Source organism: Poecilia reticulata, chromosome 11 (genome assembly GCF_904066995.2).
Source record: "Poecilia reticulata chromosome 11, P_reticulata-male-v2, whole genome shotgun sequence".
In the NCBI taxonomy this organism is placed as follows: Eukaryota; Metazoa; Chordata; class Actinopteri; order Cyprinodontiformes; family Poeciliidae; genus Poecilia; species Poecilia reticulata.
This window is the reverse complement of record NC_088840.1, coordinates 8,144,584-8,150,583: the sequence shown is the minus strand read 5'-3', so window position 1 is coordinate 8,150,583 and position 6,000 is coordinate 8,144,584.

The window sequence follows — 6,000 nt, the reverse complement described above, 5'->3', positions numbered from 1 at the left end:
GTTTGATGAATTGATGATTGACAGCTGGGTGGATAGATGAATCCACTTATATGTGCCTATTTTATTTAACAACCAGCATAAAAAAAACCATGCTGTGTGGGATTGAAAACCTTTATAAGGGATAGAAAATACATATTTGTCTACTCTGACAGTTATTTGTGCCGACTCAGGACCAAGATGAGAATTTGACCCGGACCTGTAAATAAACTAACCTGTGCCAGTGTCCAGTGGTTTGTAACTGGTGTGGACCTGGAATGGATCTGAGGCAGATGTGATCCACAGGAGTTATAGAAATACTGCATTTGACCCATATAACAAAATTCCTATTTCATTTTCTAGACTGATTTGACCCACACCGGACCAGTTCAGAGCCAAAGCAATTTTTGCAGGTGTCAGGCAAGGCTCATGACCCCCAGTCCAGCACAGAGCTGGCACACGTGCATGGATCTGGCAACATGTAATGGCCCAGATCTGAATGCTGTCTGGGTATAGCTGAAACTAAAAATGCTAAAAAAAAATACTTAAATTCCACCCTTTTCGGGACTGCACAGGAATTCCTACTAATCAGTCGATGAGGTTTCACATGTCAAAGATGCGTTGTGCCCACCACTAAGTCATTGCACAGTGAGATTCGCTTGAGATGCTGCAGTATTGATCAAGAGAGCAGAAAACCTCAGAGCGTCGGCCCAATCCACCAAGACTCGCCCTCCCTTAAACTCTCAACGAATCACATTTAAGTTCCTAAACCTCCGCCACTCTACAACCGCACTGCCCGTATGGATCTATAGGGGTAGCAGGGAATGCATTTCTGTGGTGCTTGTGAGACTAAGTGACCAGCTTGTTCATCTCCAAAAAGTCCCACAAGAGTTTGGCTTGCAGATGCTCACCATGCCGAAAAACACGAGTCACCTGCTTTGTCTGGAGATGTCCTTGTGAATACCCCAGCGCCGGCCATTTATCTCTTTCATGCCCCCACGAGTGTGGAGCAGGTGCTGCGTACCGCTCAAACAACAGAGCATTGAGGTGTGCATTGTTTGCTCTCTCTCTCTTTCTGTGTGCCTTCCATCCATGTAGATAGGCTCGTCGCACCATGATATTGGGGAAAGGATAAAGGTTGTTTGTGACATAAGCCTTAAAACACAACCATTTGGCATCCTCGCTTCCCGGCCTGTTCTTTAGCTTACACCCCTTCTCTGCTTGCCCGTTAAGTTCACAGCCGCTGTCCGGTTTGCATCGGCATGCAGACGAACAACGGCTCGGTCGGGCCTGAAAATAACAGGGTGCATCGCTGATCACTTCCCCACAAAATGTTTCCCGAAGGCTCTGTTGTTATGGAAATCTAGGAAATTCGCCTGTAATCCTCTAATTCCATAGGCCCTTCACTGTAATCTGATCGAGCTGAAATCAAACACTCACAAGCGCACCTGCTCACAAGCGTCTGGTCGGGAATGCTCTTGGTTTTCACGTGAGTGAGAAACACAGTACGAGATAAGGGAGTCTCTTTTAGACTACAGGGCTACTCTTCTCTTGTGTGACCTGCTGCTTTGGGCAAGAGGGAACAGTGCCATCTAGTGTGATGTTTGTACATGCATGGAGTGCATATAATCCCCTCGTAGAAGAAGTTGATCAAAAAGTATAAGGGAATGCTTAGAAAGGTGCATGTTGTCTTTCACTGAACTTTGTGATCAGACATAGGATTTAAGAAGCGATGAAGAAAAAAAATGCTGATTCAAACACATACAAGTCAGGCTACCTTTCAGCAAACGTGTGATGTTTATTTCCTTTCATGTAATTCTGTTACCCTGCTGAACCTGAGCGTTTTCCTTCACAATAGTTGACCTTTTTTCACATTACAAAACAGCTTTTTTATGGTCTAATCAAAATTTGTGAAGGAAAGCAATTGTATAGACAGGTTTCATAAGGAGCAACTTGTTCATGGACTCCTATTTGTTTAAATGCATCTTGTCATGTCAGTTGTTTTTAAGGTGCTAAACATTTTTTGCTGTTTTTTGAAAAAAAGAAAAAGGTTCTTACCCTTTTAGAAACATTCCTGTATTGCTACGGTAATACTTAAACTACTGTAGCAATGTGAGTATTTTCGGTGTATTATGGAAATAAATAATGCAGGTGCAGATATTTCATATTTTATTTGTTCTAACTGTAGATTACTTTGTGAGAATTTCAGTTCCGCTGACTGCATTTCTGAATTATATGTGTGTTGGTTGAGTCATGTGAAATATCAGAGGTAATCCATCTGTGATCAAATCAAACTACATTGGACAATTACTTAAGCATTGATTTTCAATGCAGGTAAAACATATCTAACAAAGCTGGGTACATAAAAAATACCTGCAAAGGTACAGAACGGAGCCAAATGACTAATATGTTACCAACACTGGGAACGGCTTGTCAAAAACTACTCTGTCACATAATTCACCATCATCGTTTCTTCGCCAAGACTCAATAAAAGGCAGGGACTTAAGGTTCCTCTGTTGGATCCTCCTAAAAACCTTGGATGGTTTCTGCCAACTGCATTAAACCAGTTTTTAACAACTTTGCTAATCCGTTCTTTTTTTCTGGTAATGTCTGCTGCAGCAGTTTTGCAGCCGCTCAGGTGAGACGCTGCCTCAAACAGTTTAGCGGTGGTGGAAAATGAACTAAGATGGCATCATCAAGTTTACCTTCCACTTCATAAATTTCATTTGGCAACTGGGGGTGATGACTCTCACACCTGCTGTAGAGCTATATCTTTTCACAAATAGATTGCCTTCGTCATGTCATTTGTTTTAAGGAGATAGGCAATTAATCGTCCTTTTTCATTTGATTTGAGTTTTAGTTTACACAACCTTTAGACAAACGTATCTTTTTGTTTTAAAAAACATTACAGATGGTAAAGATAGACATCGATATTAGTCTGAACAAAACAAAAAGTAGATTTTTTTCACTTTGTACTCCATTTCTATGTTTGAGAGAGCAATTAACCTAAAAACATTCATATCTGTTGAGGTGTCGCTTTGCTTTTCGTTTTCCATGCTTGCACATGATTGCCTGAAAAACAAGCTGAATGTTTGGTGCTATTTGCCCACAACTGGTCAGTTATTTGCCAAATCAATTAGAAAATAGAACAAACCCCTCGGCCAAAATAGCAGCACATCCGATTATTCAAAATGCAAAGGTGGGAAAACCTTCGTCTGTGCAGACAGAACGTCTGCATGTAGTTACATGTGATTAAATGAGGCTATTAAGACATACTGCTATGATTGAGTTGATTTTGTTGAAACAGCAAATTTATGTAGAGTCTGCTTCATCAAAAAGTTGCAAATCTTTGGCCACATTTCTTTTTGTCCATTTCATATTACATCCTCTGTGGTTTGAGGGGATAATGGAAACACAGATACTCGACATTTTACAGAACTTGAACTTCACAGAATATTTCTACCATTTTAGGTTTGATCAGCAAATGATATCTCAGTCCACCCAGTATTTACCAGTGCTGCTTGCATTTATATAGTTAAGTGTAACGTAGTCGCTCTCCTTGTTGACATTAAACATCAGCCACATCTAAACGCCAACGAAGCTTTGTACAAGCTCCACCTAAACAGTAAGCTTGATTAGTCAATTTAAACAACCTTTAAAGCTTTTTTTTGCCGTTTTACATTTTTTTATATACATATTTTTATGTAGTTGACTTTTAATCTTTCACTTTGCAACAACGTATTGTTGTTAAAGTTAGTTGGAGGGGAATGTCAGCTCTTTGCAGCTTCAACTAAGTTTTGCTCAGGTGGGAGCATCAAGGGAATGGAGAATGTGAGACTTTTAAAAAGTCATCAGCATATATGCTGCTGCTTTGACCGGTGAATTCACTAACATCAGTAGCCGTTTCTCAGTCGACCTACTTACTGTCTAATTTGTAAGTAGTTTCATATTATGTGTTCTCCACAGGAAGACATACTAACTGCAAACTTCCTCAGTGAAAGTCAAATCCTTCTCCCTTTTTTTTATGACAAGAGTTTTGATTAGCTTGATGAAAAATGAGTGAAGTGTTCAGGGTAAGACCAGGGGTCAAGGATGAATATTTGTGGTGCGCCGGGCTCGGTGTGGATAATGACTAGTTAAAATTCAAGGATCATTTAACGTGCACTGCCATTTAACTAATTTATGACTTCCATTTGTAATTTTTTTTCCTTGTCTCTTGGGGCTACTTAGGAAAACTGTCCAGTAATTAAAATGGACTTTGTCATTTTAGATAACCCATTACAATCTTTTAAGAAATTATACATCCTTAAAACAAATGAAAAACGGTCTTCTGATAAGTACCTGTGGAGGAAACGTGATTTCCTTTTTAAAGTCAAAGAAAGGACTTACGACTGTGCAGAATTATCAAAAAAATTTAAAAAAAGCCACAATGAATATCATTGAGATCTTTTTAGGGGTCATTATCTACTTCGAGGAACACACCAGCAGTGCCAAATGTAATGATGTGGAGAAGTTTAAATGAGTTTTAAGTTAAAGAACAATATACATAGATGAACCAAATTGTTAGCACAATCTGTTAATGACCAAAAGAAAAAAGGTCAGTGAAGCCAACAAAAGTAACGTTAAAAAAAGTCGATGTGTATATCTCAAGCATTAAATAGCTGACCGAGTTAAATCCATATCCAGAAATAGAGTGAGGCAAAACTGCAAACCCACAAAAATACAAATGTCCATGGAAAGGGAGAACAGCACTGGTGAGAGAATGTATGAACAAGACAACTATTAGTCCTATAGTCCTCAAGTCTGGCTTTTATGCAAGAATTGCCATAAAAAATAACTTGTTGAAAGAAAGTCTCAAGAAATCCTGTTCACGATTTGCCACAAGTCACTAGGGGACACACCAAATGTCAGAACACGGATGATCTAGTCAGATGAGACTAGAATTACACTTTGAGCTAAAGGCAAAAGTCTTGCTCATCAGAAGTGATGGAAAGATGGACGAAGCTGAAGAAGAAAACCTGTTAAAGGCTGCAAAAAAAAAAAGACTGTGGTCTGAAAGGTTTCCCTTTCAAGAGCACAATGACTCTGCGCACATCCTGGCTCTACTCACACATACATATAGTGCATATGTATGTGTGCAGGTGGTATGCGCACTTCTCACATGTGAATTTTTTTGTAAAGCATATATTATTTTCTCTCTACCTCAGTCATACACTACTTTGTGTTGATCCGTCACATAAAGCTCCACAAAAACCATTGAAGTTCATGGCTGTAACGTGGCGCAATGTGAAAATGTACAAAGGTAATGAACACTTCTGTAATTTAATGCACCTGGTAAGACTTCAATAGTAGACCGACACCTTGACAAGTATGAAATAAAAACATTTTTTTTTAAAAACACTCGTGTATGAAGCTTTTTTATTTTAAAACCTGGTGCACTTTCTACAGCTATTGCTAAATGAATTCTTGGAACAAATCTACTATACTGTACAGATTCCTTACTGTATTTTTGTAGAATTCATGTATGCTCTCAGAAAAGAGCGGTTAACAAGGTCAACGTGCTTCAACACTCGCAGCAGGAGAATGGCCTTGCTTTCCACACTGGACACGCTTCCGAGGCAACCGCTGCACAGGATTACTGACACAAAAAGATAAAAACTGATGTGTTACGCACGGCTGGTGCGCTAACATGTGCGTGTCGTGTGAACAACTCGCACCGGAAGAGCTGATATAAATAATACCTACTATCACAGATAGGCAGACAGCGTAAAAACGTGACTTTTGAAAACAATATCCACATGGCGGCTTCTTCGAGAAGATCAATTATAGTCAGTAATTGGGTCAAATTGCTGACTCCGGCTGGGACGTGGCTGCCAGAACCGCCGCTCGTATTGTACTAAAACGGCTGGGTTTTTCTTTTTCTTTTTTTTTTTTTTCTTGGGAGGGTTGTTGTTTCGTGATCGCAACAATCAGCGCTGATTGCAAGGCGGATTATTTAACGACCCGAAGAGCGCGTCATGCTGG